Below are 22,267 nucleotides of genomic sequence, written 5' to 3'. Positions count from 1 at the left end.
ACTTGAGAACTTGAAAAAGAAGGTATTGTTTATTTGTAAATACAAATACATCTTAAATATTACATCGCTTCATGTATTACGTTCTGTCGCCATTTCAGTTTACTAAGGTACTTATGTACAGTTTACTAAGGTACTGGAACTTAGAGAAGCATATTGCTATACAAAAACGCACACGACACCTGCTACACATTACTTTTGTTCTATTTTCTTTGTTCTTTGTGCTATATTCACGGTATCTTCTGTTTGTTGGACCTCTTGTGGGCGAATGAGACCCAACTTTCTGCAGACGAACTTCATGTGGAACTCCAGACACGCCTCTCTTCGGTATTTGGAAATGCACAGACCTTCCTCTTCACTTAGGACTTGAGAAGTTACAGATGAACTGCATTTCCAGGTGTAACCGAAAAGTTTGTTGGTCTGCTTCTGTTTTTTGAACCTTCCGTATAATGCAGGAACTGACAACTGCGAAATCTACTAGGAAGAAGAACAGTGCCACCACTTCATTGAACGACGACCTACAGCATACTGTTCAAGTAGCCGATCAACTCTGTCAACACCTTCCGTTATTTTCCTGTACTCTGCCACAGCCAAAGGACAGACTACTTCACTTCTGCTACCATCTTTATTTGCCATCAAAACAGTTGTTGTGTTTTTGGGATTATGATAATTTGATAGTATGTACACGGGTTTACTATTCTGCCACTTGACTGCTGCAACACATGAGCTGGCAGGAAATTCAAATTCTCCTCTGCTAAGTTTTCAATTTTTTTCAGCATGTCTGGCAGATCCTTCCTGTTTGAGCGAAAGGTACCATACCACAAATTCAACGAGACTTTAGCTCTTCCATTATTCGAAATGTTGTAAAATAATTATCAAATGCCACCAGCCCTTTAATTTCTAACCATTGAATTTGTTACGGTAACTACAACGTTTCACCCAGTGGAAATTCAGACCCATCATCTTTTTCTTTTTTTTCCAAAATAGATGTCAAATTTTATAATGTACCCTGTCCTTGCAAAAGGCAAGCACCACACTTAATCCCCACACTTGACTCGTTTCATCGGCATATATTGTTTTAGTGTTCAGCGTCCTTTGAATGAATCGATACCTTGCCATCACTGATGAGATAGCGGGCAAACGAATAATAGGGTCGGTACTCCAATAATTTCCGAGTTGTGAAGTTGATGTATACCCTTCAAAATAAGCATTCCCATAAAAGATTTTAGCTCAGGAATGGGTATGTCCTGTAATTTGGAAGTTACTTTACTTGTTTTCTTTCCTGACTTCAGTATGCATCTTTCTCGTTTGGCACATAAGTTTGTTTGATTGCAAATGTGTAACAACACACCTTCCGTAAAGAAAGGCTGGAAATATATTATTTTACTATCAGACCTTGAGAAATTAGCCTGAATTTCTGGGCTTTCTCCTATTTTCACTGGGGAAACATTCTCACTTCTTGCATTAGCACCGGATGAAAATGTTGAAGCAGCTCTTACTGGAGTTGAATTACATAACATGGCAGGACAAGGAGACATTTTTCCCAACTACACTCGCTTCTGCTGTCAAATCGAAATCATCATCATCACTTGGCACAATAATGTTATCATTAATTTCGTCTGAAATCTGTGAAGCATTTGGTGAATGGATGTCTTCGTGAGAATCTGAGTCAGCATCGAAATCTGAATCATCTGGTAAGGGGTGCAGAATTATTAGAATCTCTACTAGTGTCAGTCTAGGCATTCTAAACAATGAGAAACATACAATTAACGCGATGCCAATTTCACAGCCACACAACTTGCACATCACACACAGTTCAGTGGAATAAATAGTTCCCACTAACCTACCTCGAAATATTACTGTGATTTTCAGATAAAGCTGTCAAATACAGACATATACTGTCTCCAAGGTAAATACAAAAGTAGAAAAATGTAACGGAAGTCACTTCACACACAAAAGAAAATACAGAATACAAAAAAAGTTGTGGTGGTCAAAATAAGGCCCCATATCACACAAAACTGTGCCTCTGTTTTGACTGAAGACGTCGACAAACAACAGCTTCTGTGCGCCAGTTGACAAACTACAAACAAAGTTAGCACACTATACCAGAGATGGCAGCACAAGCTGGAAGTGAGACCACTGATTACCACTGAACTTACAGCGAAAACAAAATGTTGGAACCATAGTTCCCACTGGTCACGAAAGGGTTATGAGGACCAGCGCGTGATCACCATGTCATGCATTGATTGTTCTTAAGAATCTTAGAAATTTCCTTCGATCTAATCATTGAGCAAACAGTCGAAGGAAGTCGGAATCTTGTTCTGAGCAAGTTGAGTCCCGTAAAAGTGGTATTGTAAATGTACCCCACACTATCAAGTGTTTTTGAATCCTAACTAAAGTTATAGATCTGGTATGGATGTATATTTTAAAGTATCTGTTTTTTGTCAGTTTTATTACACTTAAAAGATTTTAATATTTTTCGCTCTAATTAAAATCTGTCTAAACATTTGTTTTAAGTCTCTGTTGTACGATTCAGATTGGTTCAAATGGTACTAATGGCTCGGAGCACTATGGGACTTAACATCTAGAACTTAGAACTACTTAAACCTAACTAACCTAAGGACATCACACACATCCATGCCCCAGGCAGGATTCGAATCTGCGACCGTAGCGGTCACGCGGTTCCAGACTGAAGGGCCTAGAACCGCTCGGCCACCAAGGCCGGCTGATTCAGATTGCTGAGCTTGTCTGTAAAATCGTATTTAGCTTAATTGTTCTATGCACTCTACCAGTGTAAGCTTTTCGAAGTGTCTGGGCAAATAAGAAAAGGTCTTCTATTCCCGACTTGTATTCCATTCCAGCAGCCTGTGTTTTCTTTCCCACTATATCAGAGACAAATTAGTCTAGAGCGCTGTTTACTACCAAAGCTGCCGCCGTATGCTGGGATTTACTGTCAGCGTTGATTGGGCAAGTGTCTGTTTAGTTACAAAGGGCTTAAGATCCAGCTTTAAATTGTAAACCTAGCTTAATCTATGGCTAGTGCGTCTGGAGGGCACCTCACCCAGAGGACTTCGGGTGATCCAACTTGGAGTAGGATCTGAAGAATTTGTTTTAATGAAATCTGAGGTCGAAAACTTAAAGGATAAAAAAATATGTCAGTCAGACCACCCTCAGCCCCAAAAACCCCAGCACTCCACTCTCTTACCAAGTTCTTGGCCGTCTCAAGAAGTACTAGTGGTTCAATATATTGTTGGTACGTGTTGCAATTCAGTATGGCCAGTATTGGTGAAATTGGCCAATCGTGGAAAACGTAATAAACTAAATATTTGTTAATTAAGCAACAGACTAGGTGAAACCATTACAATTTTCTTCAACGAATTTCTTCCATTAATTTTAAAGGAAGATTTTGCGTGACACGCATTCTAAAAGTCCTTGATTGTGTTCGTAGATATGTGGCACTTAATGTCTACGACAATGATTCCCAAGCTTTCTTAGACCGTTACCTCTGAGTGCTGCAATACCCATCTTCCCCCCTCCCCCCCCCCCCCCGCCCTTCGTCATCTGTTCCCCACCCCCACCCACCCTTTCCATATTATCATCGACTTATCGACTTTAGCATCTAACTAAACTGTAGACCTTCCTTCGAACATTTTTATTTTTAAAATGATGAAAGACGAATGATATTTAGTTAATGTGTTTGTGTGAATGAATAACGAAGGAATTCCTCGTGCATCGCAAGTGCTACCCACAACTCCTCAAATAACAAAGCTAACTGTCCACAGAGAAAGTAGACACTTGTTACAAAACATGCTTCCCCTGCATCACTCCTCTCCATTGCGGCACTTGCTAGACCTGCACTCTGCAACCCGATTTAAAATCAAAGAAGTTCAGATGTGTGCTCTATACTTACTGCTCGTAAATGACTTCATAGCTGAACTTCTTACTTCTGAACTGGCAGAAATGGGACGACTTCTGGCTGTTAATTCTTTGTGTCTATCCACTCCAATAATAACACTAATGAAACTGAGTAAAGCTCTATGGTAGCCCTTATTTACGTACTACTGTGTCGTGCTGTCAGTTAATTCATTTATCTGTTTCGAAGCGAGTAGTGAAGCAATTTCTGGACTATTGCGGTAACTATCTCCAACTTGGAGAATACATTTTCGTGAGATATTTAGCATTTGTTACGTACATGTTTCACTTCTGTCATCAGCAATGTATGGGGCAAATCACAATATACGTGCGTAGTGGATGGACAATGTGAGCAACCTGTACCCCCCACCACATTAGTGCTACTAATTGCGGAAAAATAATTATTCATAAATGATATAATCAATATGAGACTCTTCCAAAAATTTTGATAACAGTAACGATCTTTTGAAAATGATTTATTTTTGTGACAAACAGAATCGAATCGTTTAGTTTTTACCACTCTCAAAATTTCATTTTGCCTCTCAGGGGGTAATTACCCCCAGATTGGGAACCGCTGATGTACGCACGAGTCACACAATTCCCATACATTTAGGACCGGTTATGTGTGACGCCTGATAGCATTTTCAATGGCTTGAGATCAGGTGACTTTTGTCGCAAAGGCATCAACATTGATTCACTACCATACTCCTCAAAGCACTGTAGCACGATTCAGGGCTTGTGACACTCACAATTATCCTGCTGGAACACGCCACTACAGTCGGGAAAGACATCAGACCTTAGACGATGCAAGTGGTGTGCAATGATACTCACGTAGTCAACAGCTGTCACGGCGCAGGTCCCATAGAGACCTAAATGAATGTCCTCTACACTATAGTACCACCCTCAGCGACCTGCGTCCATGGTGTGACGCATGTTTCGACCAGCGCTGACTGCGTTTCCGGTTACGAATATCGACCTGATAAAATAGCAAAGGTGGTTCATCCGACTAGGTGACATGTTGATCCATAATCCTGTGATGATGCTCGCGTGCCCACTGCAATCAAACTTGACGATGTCATTGGCTCAAGATGGGAATATGTAGCGATAATTTGCTGCGGAGCTCCATGTTCGGTAATGCACGCTGAAGACAGTGCTCCGAGACAAATGGTTCAAATGGCTCTGAGCACTATGGGACTTACATCTGAGGTCATCAGTCCCCTAGAACTTAGAACTACTCAAACATAACTAACCTAACAACATCACACACATCCATGCCCACGGCAGGATTCGAACCTGCGACGGTAGCGGTCGCGCGGTGCCAGACTAAAGCGCCTAGAACCGCTCGGCCACAGCGTCCGGCGCTCCGAGACAGTTACGAGGGGAAGCCCATAAAAAACAAGAATAACATTGCAGTGGGCGGAACTTGTGTAGTACGCATTTCTGCCGCTAGGCGTGTATAGCGCAACTCATTGACAGTTGAGTGGCGCTTGTGTCGTCGACCTGGCTTATTCTGTTCATCTGCAGTGACCGCTTTTTCCAGAGCAGTTTTGTTCTTGTTTCGCTTTTTTTTCTTTTTTTTTTTTACGGTGGCAAGTTCAAGTGGCCAACGTGCAGCTGAGAAATTTTGTTTCCTACTCGGAAGAAATGCTGTTGAAACTGTTTTAATGTTGAAAACGCGTTACCAAGAAGACGCTGTGGGAAAAACTCAAGTGTACGAGCGGTTTACTCGATCTAAAACTGGTGACATGTCGATTGATGACAAACTTCATTCTGGACGTCCATCAACTGCCCGAATCGACGGAAATATTTAATAAATTCGGGAGTTTGTGCTCATAAACCGTCGACAGACAACTGATCAACTGTCAGACATTAGTGGGTTATCTTGGAGCTCGGTTCAGCGAATCGTAGCGGATGATTTGGGACTGAAAAGGGTAGATGTCAAGTTCTAACTGACAATCAAAAGGAACGTCGAATTGAAACATGTCATGGTTTAAAATAACGGTTTGAAGCTAATCCAGATTTTCTGTCAAATTTCATTACTGGCGATGAGTCATGGTGGTATGGTTACGACCCAGAACCAAAGCAACAGTCAAGTCGATGGAAGACGTCATCGTCACCCGGTTAAAAAGAAATGTTGTCAACTCAAACCAAACATCAAACCCTTGCTGATTTGCTTTTTTGATGCCGTGGGAGTAGTTCATTCACAGTTTGTTCCCTCACGTCAGATCGTGAATCAGACCTTTTGTTTGGACGTTTTAAGAAGATTGCGCAACAGTGTTCGTCAAAAGAGACCCGATCTGTGACAGACAGGAGAGTGGTTCTTCCACCACGACAACGCACCTGCACAAACACAGCCTCCTGTGTTTGTTTTAGGAGAAAGTGGCATAGTTCCGCTGACTCACGCACCTTCCTCGCCTGACCTGGCTCCGTGCTACTTTTCCTTACTTCCACTCATGAAAATGGCCATGAAAGGATACCGATTTGACAACACTGAAGGAGTCAAGAAAAAGACGAGGGAGGAGCTGTCAGCCATTTCTAAAGATGATTACAAAAAATGTTTCGAACAGTGGAAGCACCAGTGGGACTAATATATTAATTGTAATGGAGAGTATTTTGAAGGGGTAAACAATTGGTAAACATATAGCTTTTAACAAATAATTCCGGTTTTTTGGGTAGTCCTTCTATGGCTGCAACAGAATTACACTTTGTCGTTAGATCTTCCAAATGGTTCAAATGGCTCTAAGCGCTATGGGACTTAACATCTGTGGTCATCAGTCCCCTAGAACTTAGAACTACTTAAACCTAACTAACCTAAGGACATCACACACGTCCATGCCCGAGGCAGGATTCGAACCTACGACAGTAGCAGTCACGCGGTTCCGGACTGAGCGCCTAGAACCGCACGGCCACCCCGGCCGGCTTAGATCTGCCAGACATCGCCATCCTTTACAGACCAAGCAAGTCTCTGACCACGTTCTGTGATGACGCTTGGACCATGTGGCCTGCACGTGGTTTCCGTGATTGTCGGCGATACCATCGATGCCAGAAGGCGGCATTTTACCTTGGAGTGGATAGCAGACATACACTGAGATGGCAAAAGCCCTGGGATACCTCTTAATTTTGCCAGGCTTAGTGCAGCAAGTCGACGTGGTATGCATTCAACATGTCACAGGGATTTCCCTGCAGAAATATCGAACCATGCTGCCTCTACAGCCGTCCATAGCTGCGAACGTGTTACCGGTGCAGGATTTTGCGCACGATCTGACCTCTCTATTATGTCCCATAAGTGTTCGATGGAATTCATGTTGGGCGATCTGGGTGGCCAAATCATTCTCTCGAACTGTCGTTGAAACTAATCTAAAACAGTTGTGGCCGTGTGACAAGGTAAACATGTAAATATAAATATCGTGTGACTTGGGCCTTCCGTCGGGTAGGTTCGCTGGGTGCTAGTCTTTCGATTTGACCCCACTTCGGCGGCTTGCTCGTCGGTGGGGATGAAATGATAATGATTTGGACAACACAACACATAGTCCCTGAGCGGAGACAATCTCCAACCCAGCCGGGAATCGAACTCGGGCTCTGGGGATTGGCATTCTGTCTCACTGACCACTCAGCTACCGCTGGTGCACAAGGTAAAAATAGAAATGAGCGTATGGCATCATTGGTCAGGAGGCCCCTGAGCCGTGGTAAAAATTGCTGTTTTGAACAGCGTGCCGCAGCGCGTAGTGTGTAGCAGTTGCACCCCGTTTCTGGCGGTGGCGCCGCTGTGGCAATCGCAGCTTTGGTGTCTCCCTCTGGTGGAAAAGGGGAAAGGTTGCCTGTTCACGTGCATTTAAGGGGCGCTATCAGCTCGCCAGGTGGTCAGTCTGGGTCAGTCTCTCGTCCCCAGCTTGCTAATCTGTCTCTCGTCCGCATTTGTTAGGCAGTTAGCGTCTGTCTGTCGTTCGGAGTGCTAGTATGTCTGTCGTTCGGATAAACCTTTAAAGCCGGCAAAAATGAGAGTCTTTCCACTCCGCCAGTAAGAGAACTCAGCGAGTGGTCACCCGGTCGGGGCTTAGTTGCTGCATCTGTGTCTGCACGTTAGGCCGCCAGTCTGCTCGAGTTTGCTCAGGCAATGGTCATTGGCGGTTCGATCGATCGGTTGCTCGGTCGCGCACTGAGACACAAGATGACTTGTCCGTCTTGAGCGTCGGCGCATGTGAGGTCGCCACATGAGTCCAGAGGGCCGCGGCTTATAGCGAGGGGTAGTGACTTCGTGGTCGACCCTAGAGCAACGACATCAGTCTCGCCGGTGCGATCTGCGACGCCGTGAGACGGGAGATCGGCGCGCCTTCCTGCGTCCATTGAAGCGGCTGGCACCGGACGGTTCGGGAGAGCGATTGGGGGAGCTGCGCCAGGTCTTCTCGAGAAATCGCAGTTTATTAGAAGTTAAGTGATTGGTGATATGTTGTTTGATTTACTCTTGTTAAATTCTACTTTTTTCCTTGGTGAGGTCACCAGCCGTTTTGCTTTGGGGTCGTCCCTCCATTCTTCTCCGTTTGCCCACCCGCGGGAAGTTGTTTGTGTATAAATTGGGTGGTCCGTTTTTCCCTTGTGGAGTAGGGGCGGGTTAGAGCAACCTGCGGTTAGGGTTGTTGGTAATCTCCCTATCAATCTACCGTACGTTAGTAGCTGCCTCTGTCATATTTGTCGGGTTTGTTGTGTTAACGAAGTTATTGCTTTGAGTGTAACGGCCTAATACCTGAAATATGTTTCGATCTTTGGAAACTTTGATATTATTTCCTATGATCTTGAGAGGCGGTATCTGCGTACTCTAGAGCATCTTAACTTGTTTGGCCAACCTTGTAGAATTTTATATAAGATTGCATTTCATGGGCTTTTATTTAAATGATCATTTTAGTATATAAAGTTGCCACCCTTTCACCGTAAGACTTTTCTTAGAACTTAAAATCAAGTTGCACCTTTGGTGGCAAGGTTAATATTTTAATTGTTAGTGTTTTGTACCATTTCCATCCTTCCTCGGGGGGTGCATAGTTTGTGTGCTTGTGTAAATTGTTAAAACTCTTAGTTTAAAGTTATCTGGTGTGTTGCAGATTTGCACCAGAGTAGTCTTTCAGAGGATGTTGTGAGCGGTCGTAACTACGGCCGTGTCAAAAGGGAGCGGCAAGGTTCTCTGCCCGAAAGCTCATACAGTCAAAACTTGTTTCTTTCTGCCTCTGAATAAATTGTAACTTTGATATTTAGAGAGTGTTTTCTCATTATAACTTTAAATCTGTTTCTTTTAGAAAATGCTTTAGGCACTATTAAGGTGAATAAAATTCCCATTTGTTAAAAGGAATGTGGTTATGATTTCATCAGTTACTCCCTGGCAACTACTTCCATGCTTGCATAGTGTGATTAAATGTGTTAATGTTCTTGACGAATCGCTAGTAAATAAAATAAATTCTTAAGAATACTCTTTGAAAATAAATCACTGTTCAGCCCCTATTCGGGGAAGTTCGGCCGCCAAGTGTAAGTCTTATTACATTCGACGCCACATTAGGCGACTTGAGCGCCAGTGATGAGGATGAAATGATGAGGAGGACAATACAACACCCAGTTCCCGAGCAGAGCGAATCACCAACCCGACCGGGAATCGAACCCGGGTCCGCTTGCATGATGGAAGGCGAGCACGTTACCACCCAGCTAAGCAGGCGGACTGTGACAAGGTGCATTGTCGTCGATGAAAATTCCATCGTTGTTTGTCTGCAGTAAGCCCATGAACGGCTGCAAATGAATGGCCTCCAAGTAGCCTATGGCCTGTTCACTCCATGTAAACACGGCCCACACCATTATGTAGTCCCTTCCATCAGGTCTTACCAGCTCAAATCGAGATTCAACAAATCTGGTCACGAGCGCAGGAGAGGCGCTGCAGTTGAAGCGGTGCTGTTAGCATAGGTATTCGCGTCGGTCGTCTGCTGCCATAGCCTACTAACGCCACATTCCGCGGCACTGCCGCAACTGATACGTTCGCCGTACGTCCCACATTGATTTCTACGGTTGTATCGCGCAGTATTGCTTGTCTGACATCACTGACAACTCTACGCAAATGCTCTTGGTCGGTAAATGAAGGCCATCGGCCGCTGCTTTGTGTGTGGTGAGAGGAAGTACCTGAAATTTAGTATTCTCAAAAATGGTTCAATTGGCTCTGAGTACTATGGGACATAACATCTGAGGTCTCCAGTCCCCTAGAACTTAGAACTACTTAAACCTAACTGACCTAAGGACATCACACACATCCATGCCCGAGACAGGATTCGAACCTGCGACCGTAGCGGTCGCGCGGTTCCAGACTGAAGTGCCTAGAACCACTCGGCCACTCCGGCTGGCTTAGTATTCTCGGCACACTCCTGATACTTCGGCTCTCGGAATATTGAATTTCCTAACAGTTTCCGAAATAGAATGTTTTGTAAACCCTCGTCGCCAATTTTGTGAAGGCCTTGTCGCCACTGCTGTGGAGGCCGAGTTGTCACTGTTGTTACGGTCGGCCGAGTTTGTGAGTTCATGAAACGGCTTCTGGCGCAGTACACAGCTCAGACAATTTCTGCCTGCCACTATTACACAGCTGTGTCCTAGCGTCAGGTAACAGGATAGGAGAACAGAGGTTCTACAACACTCTAACAAATTATTAACAAAGTCACTGAAATGAGTTAATAAGCTTGCTTATCTTTGTAACTTGTCAAAAATGGTTCAAATGGCTCTGAGCACTATGGGAGTTAACACCTGAGGTCATCAGATCCCTAGACTTAGAACTACTTAAACCTAACTAACCTAAGGTTCAAATGCCTCTGAGCATTATGGGACTTAACATCTGAGGTCATCAGTCCCCTAGAACTTAGAACTACTTAAAACTAACTAACCTAAGGGCATCACACACATCCATGCCCGAGGCAGGATTCGGACCTGCGACCGTAGCAGTCACCCGGTTCCGTACTGAAGCGCCTAGAACCACTCGGCCACCGCGGCTGGCTAACTAACCTAAGGACATCACACACATCCATGCCCGAGGCTGGATTCGAACCTTCGGCCGTAGCAGCAGCGTGGTTCCAGACTGAAGCGCCTAGAACCGCTCGTCCACAGCGGCCGGCGTAACTTGTCGAATAATGAGGTCTGCAACACAACATATAACACAAGAAATGGCGCTCAGTGGCTAAGTGCAAATAATAGTAGGTAAACTTCACAGTACATAGCAAATGCTATTTACAACTGTCTGTTCACTTCTAAGAGTACACTAAACGACGTTCCCTGTCTAAGTCGGCCCTGGACGATGGTCTGTAACTAAGTGGACGAGAGCTGCTCTTCTATCTTCCGAGTAGGCTTCTCTCCGATGTCGTTCAGTCATTGGGGGGTTGTACTTGGCCTGCAATTGCCCGAGGCGCAGTCGATAACTTCGTCGTCAGCGCCGTCCCTGGCAATGGTGGAACTAGCGCAAGTGGCGAGTCTCTACGGCACTGACACCAGCTCGCACCTTTGCGCCTGTGGTGCTTCTGCCCTGGCTGTGTCTTGTCCGGACGACGCAGCAGAACGTCCCATTAGTGTAGGTCCAAATACCAGCCTGTGTTCAAAGCCCCTTAATTCCCGTCGTGCCGCCACGATCACGTCAGGAACCTCGTGACGTGAATCACGTGAGTTCATATGACACCTTCTGCAGTGCACTGCCCTTTTATATCTAGTGTACGCGATACTACCGCCATCTGTATATGTGCATATCGTTATCCCATGAGTATTGCCTCCTCAATGCATATTTTGTCTAATCATTATGTTATGAAAGTCAATTGACTGGAATATTCTCTTTCAAATTCTGAAGGTGGCAGGGGTAAAATACGTGAAGCGAATGGCTACTTAGAAATTTTACAGAAACCAGTCGGCGGTTATAGGAGTCGAGGGGCATGAAAGGGAATCAGTGGTTGGGAGTGGAGTGAGACACGGTTGTAGCATATCCCCGACGTTATTCAATCTGTATATTGAGCGAGCAGTAAAGGAAACAAAAGAAAAATTCGGAGTTGGAATTAAAATCCACGGAGAAGAAATAAAAACTTCGAGGTTCGCCGACGACATTGTAATTCTGTCAGAGACAGCAAAGGAACTGGAAAAGCAGCTGAACGGAATGGACAGTGTCTTGAAAGGAAGATATAAAATGAGCATCAACAAAAGCAAAACGAGGATAATGGAATGTAGTCGAATTAAATCGGGTGATGCTGAGGGTATTAAATTAGGAAATGAGACGCTTAAAGTAGTAAACGAGTTTTGCTATTTGCGGAATAAAATAACTGATGATGGTCGAAGTAGAGAGGATATAAAATGTAGACTGGCAATGGCAAGGAAAGCACTTCTGAAGAATAGAAATTTGTTAACATCGAGTATAGATTTAAGTGTCAGGAAGTTCTTTGTGAAAGTATTTGTATGGAGTGTAGCCATGTATGGAACTGAAACCTGGACGATAAATAGTTTAGACAAAAAGAGAATAGAAGCTTTCGAAATGTAGTGCTACAGAAGAATGCTGAAGATTAGATGGATAGATCACATAACTAATGAGGAGGTATTGAACAGAATTGGAGAGAAGAGAAATTTGTGGCACAACTTGACTAGAAGAAGGGATCGATTGGTAGGACATGTTCTGAGGCACCAAGGCATCAGTAATATAGTATTGGAGGGCAGCGCGTAGGGTAAAAATCGTCGAGGGAGATTGTTGTTGTGTTGGGGGAGAAGACCAAACTGCGAGGTCATCGGTCTCATCGGATTAGGGAAGGAAGTCGGCCGTGCCCTTTTCAAAGGAACCATCCCGGCATTCGTCTGAAGAGATTTAGGGAAATCACAGAAAACCTAAATCAGGAGGGCCGGACGCGGGATTCAACCGTCGTCCTTCCGAATGTGAGTCCAGTGTGCTAGCCACTGCGCCACCTCGCTCGGACATGAGGGAGACCAAGAGATGAATACACTAAACAGATTCAGAAGGATGTAGGTTGCAGTACGTACTGGGAGATGAAGAAGCTCGCACAGGATAGAGTAGCATGGAGAGCTGCATCAAACCAGTCTGTGGACTGAAGACCACAACAACAACAACGTGACAGTCAAATAAAACGTTGAAATAAAAAAGTAGTACATATTGCTGACCCCGCAGTTCATCATTGTGAAGAGTACCCCGTGACTTTAAATGGTCCCCGCTAAACCTTTCGTCTTCATACAAGTGCTACACGAATTGCCTTAGGCAGTTACAAATGTAAGGTGCATGCTACTTTCAGCTCTAAGTCTAGCTCACAGGGTATTTTTGATGATTATCTCTTGGACACCAATCTACGTCTCTCGCCAATGGATGGTAGCTGAAGGCACGTCAGAAAGCAGCCAACTACTTTATTAACCCAGTTCTTCCAGCAATGATAACTCGGTCCGTCAAAGCACGCAGCCTCTTTCTCGCCAGCTGCCACTGTGTTAAGTGACGTACGTGTGTGTGTGTGTGTGTGTGTGTGTGTGTGTGTGTGTGCGCCGCTGGGGCCTCGCGGAGCCGCCAGAACATTCCAGAGCCGGCAGGCGGACGGGTCGCCGCCCCCGCCACAGCGCAGGGCTGCCACCCGCCGGCGCAGGGCTGCCACCCGCCGCGATTTATGTGCGCGGGGCGCGCCTGATGAGGCGGCGGCGACATCCATCAGGCGCTCTTTATGACGCCACTTTGGCCCCCGGCGCTGTCGCCTCCCGGTGATTAACTGTGCGAAATCAGTCCGCGAAATTAAATCCGGGATGCCCGAGTCTCAGATTATTACATAGTTCAGTGTTCATAAATACTGGTGGGGCGGACAGCCGACGGCCGGCGTGACTGATACAGTCGGGAGCGGAATGCGCACCAGGTCGCAAGGCGCGCAGCTTGCTGCTGTGTACAACGAGGCACACCCAGCAACAACGGCCCCTCATAGCACCCTGGCACCGAGTCCCAAGTTAAGGTCGGCACACTTTAAGTGGGGTGGTCATGAAGTTTTAGTTATCACCACCAAATTCTACATCTACATCTACATTTATACTCCGCAAACCACCCAACGGTGTGTGGCGGAGGGAACTTTACGTGCCACTGTTATTATCTCCCTTTCCTGTCCAGTCGTGTGTGGTTCGCGGGAAGAACACCTGCCGGAAAGCCTCCGTGCGCGCTCGAATCTCTATAATTTTACATTCGTGATCTGCTCGGGAGGTATAAGTAGGGGAAAGCAATATATTCGATACCTCATCCAGAAACGCATCCTCTCGAAACCTGCACAGCAAGCTACACCGCGATGCAGAACGCCTCTCTTGTAGTGTCTGACACTTGAGTTGGCTAAACATCTCCGTAACGCTATCACGCTTACCAAATAACCTTGTGACAGAACGCGCCGCTCTTCTTTGGATCTTCTCTATCTCCTCTGTCAACCCGACCTGGTACGGATCCAACACTGATGAGCAATACTCAAGTATAGGTCGAACGAGTGTTTTGTAAGCCACCTCCTTTGTTGATGGACTACATTTTCTGTGGACTCTCCCATTGAATCTCAACATGGCACCCGCCTTACCAACAATTAATTTTATATGATCATTCCACTTCAAATCGTTCGGTACGCATACTCCCAGATATTTTACATAAGTAACTGCTACCATTGTTTGTTCTGCTATCATATAATTATACAATATAGGATCCTTCTTTCTATGTATTCGCAATACATTACATTTGTCTAGGTTATGGTCAGTTGCCACCCCCTGCACCAAGTGTCTATCCGTTGCAGATCTTCCTGCATTTCGCTGCAATTTTCTAATACTGCCACTTCTCTGTATACTACAGCATCATACGCGAAAAGCCGCATGGAACTTCTGACACTATCTACTACGTCATTTATATATATTGTGAAAAGCAATGGTCCCGTAACACTAACATGTGGCACGCCAGAGATTACTTTAACGTCTGTAGACGTCTCTCCATTGAGAACAACATGTTTTGTTCTGTTTGCTAAAAACTTTTCAATCCAGCCACACAGCTGGTCTGATATTCCGTAGGCTCTTAGTTTATCAGGTGACAGTGCGGAACTGTATCGAACGCCTTCCGGAAGTCAAGGAAAATGGCATCTACCTGGGAGCCTGTATCTAATATTTTCTGGGTCTCATGAACAAATAAAGGAGTTGGGTCTCATACGATCGCTGTTTCCGGAATTCGTGTTGATTCCTACAGAGTAAATTCTGGGTTTCCAGAAATAACGTGATACGCGAGCAAAGAACCTGTTTTTAAATTTCTACAACATATCAATGTCAGAGATATAGGCCTATAGTTTTGTGCATCTGCTCGACGAACCTTCTTGAAAACCGGAACTACATGTGCTCTTTTCCACTCATTTGGATCCTACCGTTCCTCTAGAGACTTGTGGTATACGGCTCTTAGAAGGGGGGCAAGTTCATTGGCGTACTCTGTGTAGAATCGAATTGGTATCCCGTCAGGTCCAGTGGACTTTCCTTTGTTCAGTGATTTTGTAAGGTGTCAGGCAAATCCAACACCTTCCATGAAAACCCTGACATGATAAGCAAATCCAGTAGTATGTCACACAGCTCCGAATAAATCGTGACATTAAATTAACCAAAGTAATACGAGTAACGAGTGAGCAAATGGAATACCACAGACTAACACAAGAATGCCTAAATGCATGTCATACCTTCCCACCGCGAGACAGACGCAGTTCCGAGGGGAGAAACGAGAACAGAAGCCGAGAGCAGAACCGTGTTAAGCTAGAAGGCCCTACGATAAGGGACGGACACCCACATAGCCAGCTAACCGCCAGGACCACCCCCCAGCCCATGTTAAAAGATAGAGCCCTCCAGAAGAACAGTATAGATCTTACGATAACACTAAAAGGGCCACACCAGCTGCAAGTTTTAGCGTGAGACTTTTTCGCGTCTCTGTTACGTTGCAAACTTTAAAAACATTGCCCCACCACGAAAAGTATAACGTTTCTCATTGGATAGACAGAATTTTTGTAGGCGGAGCTTAAGGTTAACATCGAGACCCTGATTGGTCAGATGAAAACACAGCCAGATAGTTTTTTTAAACCAACTTCGGTAAATTGTAGTAAGGAGAAGTTAGAGAGAGTTGCTTCCGAGTCGGCGAGGTGCGTGGAGCTGTGCCGACCGACGCCCCCTGACACTCCCTAACCAACGACAAGGTAATGAACGCACGCGATGCCGCATAACAACGCATAAAGCTTCACTCAGAACTGCAGAAGTCTCATCTGTTACACCCCCGTTTTCCGTAATACTAGTGTCGATCGTCAATTAAAGCTCATGGTATTCACATTTGCTACGTAAGTTAAAATCTGAAACACGATGATTTTTCTGTTATATAATTATTGAGAAGCCACATCAGCCACTGTAATTTACGACAAGTTAGATAAGCAATTAAAGATAATTGAGGGTCACTGTAGACCATTTTGATAGTTTTCTCTTTTGTGAAACGTAATTTAAACCTAGATTATAGATGTGATATGGCATAGGTCATCCTTCGATCCATGGTAGAACTTGGAAACCCATTCAGGGAATATTTGTTCACATTTTTGTTGAACGCAGTTGGTTTTTATCATCCTGTATTAAAACATTTCCTTTTATCAATAGTGCAATTTATAAACAATGTTTTGTGAGTATAATAAAATTTCCAATGGTAAACTTAACTGCTTTTTCGACGTTATTTTACCGGCTAACTAAAAATAGGAAAGCCTTGAACCCCTTCCACTAAATTTAGTTAGTATTAAGATTCTTTTACAGGGAGTGCAGTTGAGCTGACGCTGAAATAATTAAGTATTTGGTTAAATCATCGCTAGTCTCACTGAACTCTACTGAACTCTACATGCCATGTGTGGTCTGGCGTCTCCTTACCAGCAACAGGTCCCAGGTTCAAACTAGTCAATTCCCTAAAAAACACGCTCAGAGCGTCGTTGCGCGAAAGTGGTAGGGAGACACGACATAGAACAACAGACACCACGCAGATTGTAAGAATTTCAGTTGCTTTTCTATTCCTTGGACACTTATTTCGATGTCAGCCATTTTTTCGTTCGTGCGAGGATTTAGAGAAGGAACTGCAGCGCGTTGTTTCTCTGTGAGACAGCTTTGGAAAAAGGTGTTTAGTATGTCAGCTTTACGCGTGTCAGCGTCTGTTTCAATGCCATTATCATCCCAGAGTGTCTGGATATGCTGTTTCGATCCACTTACTGATTTAACGCAAGACCATTACTTCCTAGGAGTTTCTGTCAAGTCGTTATCGCCGAAAGCTATACAGTTGTCGATCAGTATATCATACGAGGGGCGTTCAATAAGCAATGAAACACAGTGTTTTTTTCCTGAAAGCAGTTTAGCTTTATTCAGCATTTCAATATACCATATTATACCCCATTCTTTTTGCCTGAAAACCCTATTTTTAACATTATTTCCGTCAATGCGACCACCTTACACAACCTTACTGGGAAGGCCTGTAGCCCTGCAAGGTACCACTCTACTATTCGACGTCGGAACCAATGTTTTGCTGCATCAATGACCTCCTACTCATCCAGATACTGCTCCCTGTCGAGTGCATCCTGCATTCTGTCAAACAGATGGAAGTCGGAAAGGCGAAATCTGGGCTGCAGGGGGGATGAGGAGGAATAGTCCAATGAAGTTTTGTGAACTCCTGTGGTGGGCGCAGACTTGTGTGAGGCCCTGTGTTGTCATGGAGGTGGAAAAGTTCATATATTCAAAAAACAAGGCATAAAAATAGCACACTAAACCAAAAAAACAAAGCATAAAAATAGCAGACCAAACCAACAACTCAATTAAGAAATACTTCCCAAAAAAAGGAAAAACTGATCTGTATCATAAATCAAGAATACACCAGCTGAAATGCAATACATAGGTCAAACTAGGAGAACATTTGACACCAGATACAAAGAGCTTGGAAGCATAGGACAAATCATTCAACTTTTACAGAACACTTACACCAACACCAACATAAAATTACAACCAGAGACCCAGACATGGAAATCATAAGGATAAACAACAACAAAAAACACCTCCTCACCTTACACGAAAACTACCACATTCGAAAAACCATAACAGAAAACAAACCACTCATAAATGATTAGATCAACTTGGCAAATCACACACTCTTTAAACTGATTGACCGCTTAATATATTATTAAAAGTACAAATATAAGCACAGGCTCCATTTACCACTACCATTTTCTCCCAGATCTATCCCATAATCACTGTCCAGGTCATCCCTGTCGTTCCCCCTCCCATCCCCTCTTAAAAAAAACCACCACCCCTCTCACGTCTCTATCTACATACAAGACAATTTCACTAACTCTCTCTCTCTCTCTCTCTCTCTCTCTCTCTCTCTCTCTCTCACACACACACACACACACACACACACACACACACACACACACACACACACACACACTCACAAACAAACACACACACAAACACACAAACACACACACACACACACACACACACACACACACAAAATCGTTTCATAGGTTGGCAACACTCACATCGTGAACGAAAACAAACGATTAGGCATAAGCGCTGTAGCAGTGATGAATGAAAACCAGTTAAGTCAATTATAAGTAGTGCAGCACTGGAAATAACGGAAAATGTCAAAAACTGCAGATGTGAAATGAAGCCTGTCGACATCAGCCAGTGCTAGCAAGAGGGAAAAGTGCAGACTAGGTGAAGAAACACTGTAAGTAGCTTACAGACTAACTTCACAAAGAAAACGCCCTTTTTAACCTAAAAAGAATCAAAAAATGTACGAGGCCTGTTCAGAAAGTAAGCTCCTATTGATTGCCAAATTGAAACCACAGTGAACATCAGAAATGTTTTACTTGTAACAATTAGCTACACCTTTCAGCTACTTCTCTACGTAGTCGCCGTTCTGACTTAGACTTTTGTCATAGCGTTGTACCAACTTTTCAATAGCCTCATCATAGAAGGCAGCCGCCAGTGCTTTCCGCCAATTCTCCACGCTGGCCTACACCTCGTTGTCTGTGTCAAAATGTTGTCTTCAAAGACAGCGGTTCATGTGACCAGAGATGAAACTCAGGGGGAGACAATTGCGGACTGTATTGTGGGTAATCTAACATTTCCATTTGAAAACGATGCAGGAGCATCTTCATTGCTCCTGCAGAATGCGGCTGCGAATTGTCGTGAAGACGAAACAGCACGACAGTTATGTAATGTTAGCTGCATAGCTTCAGGCGAAATTTCTCACCAGGCCCTCGTACTTGGCGGCAGACACTATTTTCTAGACATCTTTACGCACTCACTGCGAGCTCAGAAATGAGAAGAGCGACGTGATGCTAACTGGGGTTATACTAGAGACACTACCCAACACATCTGTGCAAATCTTTATCGGATTTTCATAGTCGTTTCCATTTCGCGACCGATCGGAGCTTACTTTCTGAACGCCCCTCGTATATACAAACGTATGCATCCAATTTACAGAATGCTACAGAAGATGGTCTATAAATAACAGCTAAACGCATCTGGTGTAATTCTTTTTAATTACATTGCAGTCAGCTCAAGACAGATAACCCATAATAACAGATGTTAACAGTTGCTGCGCAAGATGTCCACACAAACAAACGTATTATCATTGAAAAATGTATGACCTGGATAGGGAGGCGGTAGGCTACTGATTGTGATGAATAACTAACACAGATTTTTTTGTGAAATTATATTGCAAATTAAATTTGCTTTTCAAAAATCATTTGAGAACTGAATTTATATTGGTCAAAAAAAGAATGCATCATATTTACCAATTGCCCCATAATCAATGAGATTTTTACAGCAAGTATTATGTAACTTCACTAATCCAGCATAAATGCAAATCATCAAATTAAATACAGCTCTGTTACCAAATCTTAGAAGCATTACAAAAGCGAAATGTCCAACTAGTCTTTTTATCGGTCAGTTTACGTACATTCTGCGGGTTGCTCAACAATTACAAATTATCATCCAACTCATCTATACTAACGCGCTGGGTAAACGCAAATCATAATTATTTAACATTCCTACATTAATCCAACAACTTGGTGGCTTCACAGAGCAGACAAAAACTGCCTACACCATCCTCTTTCACTCACAGGTAGCTAAATAAAGCCTGTCAGAGACAAACATCGTTTATAAAATCATAGTTCCATTTTGGTTTACATTAATGTTATTAACGTATTCCGGTGCCACATACAAGTGTGCTCTAGGAGACTCCTTTCATCTGAACGCCTATTAGTGGACGTTCACATGGGGTGTGTCCACCATTCGCCTTTATGACAGCTTGAACTCGGTTGGGTACACATTCAATGAGGTGCCTGAAAGTGTATGGTGGAAAGGCAGCCCATTCTTTCCCAAGAGCCGAAACCTGAGACGGTAACCACGTTGGATGCTGCGCTCTGGAGCGAAGTCGACGTTCAATCTCATCCCAAACGTGTTCCATTATGTTCAGGTCGGAACTCTGGGCAGGCCAGTTAATTTCGCGGACGTTGTTGCCCACAGAGCATTGAGTCACAGATGCTGCTTTAAGAGAGCGTCCAATGTCATGCTGATACAAGTAGTCGCCATCGCAGAACTGTTCCCCTACAGTACACAGCGTACGGTCCTGCAATATGTGTTCACATCCTTTTCTCTAACCAATAAGGGAACCACAACATAACCAAGTAAAAGACCACCTCCTCTGAACTTCACTGTTCATGCTACACATCATGGCAGGTAACCTCCTACAAGCATTCTGAAACGCCCGCTAAACGCGCTGGGCAGAACAGCTGATTAGGACTGTGGAAAGGGCCAAATATGGTGTCGGTCAGTTTCACTTCAAAATTGTAATTTAATAACACCTTTAAACCAAAACGGCAGACAGCCGAACCTTTCGAAATTCGAGTTTCTAAATCCAGTTCATTCGCGGCTGAAGGCCTCCAAACAAGAAATCTTGAAAAGCAAGAAGATAAATCTCAAGTGACTGAAGACACGCAGTTAAAATTGCAATTATATATATATATATACGACAAAAGTGGATAGAACAAACATATACAAGGTGCAATACAAACGGCTGAAGGCCTACAATTAATGTTCGAAATTTTTAAAAAAATGTTAACCATATGCCTTAAGTTTTAAGTGGCTGAAAGCGCACTAATGGAAAAGACAATGACAATAACCTTTCAGCAAATACCCACTTGCCAGAATTCAGACTTACTTATACGCGACTGAAGGCCTTTGATTTACATAAGACACAGTAAAACCATGATTTTCTTAAAATCATTGGCAATGATAGATTATAAACAGACAATTACAACCGTGAGAAATACAGTAAAGACAACGGCACTCAGAAGGCCCAGGGCGTCGGTCTGCTCTCGTTCATTTAGGTGAGACAGGTAGTGAGCCGAACTACACTTGATCCGTCGGTAGCCCAACCAAGGGACAGCCTCGGACTGACCGACAAAAGGACTTGCTTGCCATCAATCGGTACATGAGAACTCGAACACCAAAATGTTACGGACGTAATTATCCACAATCAAATATTTATATGTATAAAGCTGTCAAAACTACACGCCATGCTAGACAGCGACAACAGGTGAGGAAAGGACACTGCCTAAAATTACATTAATGGCCAGGGCAGGTAACCGGAACACTAATGGCCACAAGGCAGAAAATTCCGCTGGTACACTTGAATTTGAAAGAAGGTAATATAGTTAACTTCATCCAAAAGTAACAGTGCCTGAATTTACGTCAGTGATCAGGGTAGGTAACCAGAACACTAACGGCCACAAGGCAGAAAATTCCGCTTGTGCACTTGAATTGTAGTCAAACAATATAGTTCATTCCACCACACGGCGGCTCGATTTCACCACTACAAACACTCGGTGTTGCTCGTAGGAAAAGCTCCCCAACAGCAAACCACCAAAACGAACGACACAACGTGAACGGACGTGGCTTGGGTACTTAACACACCACTCAACTTTGACGTCCTGGCCCGGTGACACACGAAGCTCGTAGCAATCGGACACCTCCACACATGCTCTGACACTGCGCAGGGACTGTCAGGTTTCCCTGGTCCGCACCAACCGACCGACTGCCCTCAGAATGCCAATAACATCTCAGATAGTCGTCAGTGGAAATAACGCCAACTATACACACAACCTGGCAAACACTTGCACGAAGACCTGAACGATACCCAACAGTAACTAAGCACGCACGAAGACAAAGTGGGAGTCGATACACATAGACACAGCCGACTCATGAAAGATCAACGAGCCAAAACGCGTCGTTCGGTAGGACGACCGACCGACGATCCACCAAG

This window comes from Schistocerca serialis, chromosome 6, assembly GCF_023864345.2.
Source record: "Schistocerca serialis cubense isolate TAMUIC-IGC-003099 chromosome 6, iqSchSeri2.2, whole genome shotgun sequence".
Lineage (NCBI taxonomy): Eukaryota > Metazoa > Arthropoda > Insecta > Orthoptera > Acrididae > Schistocerca > Schistocerca serialis.
Note: the sequence above shows the minus strand (reverse complement) of the source record.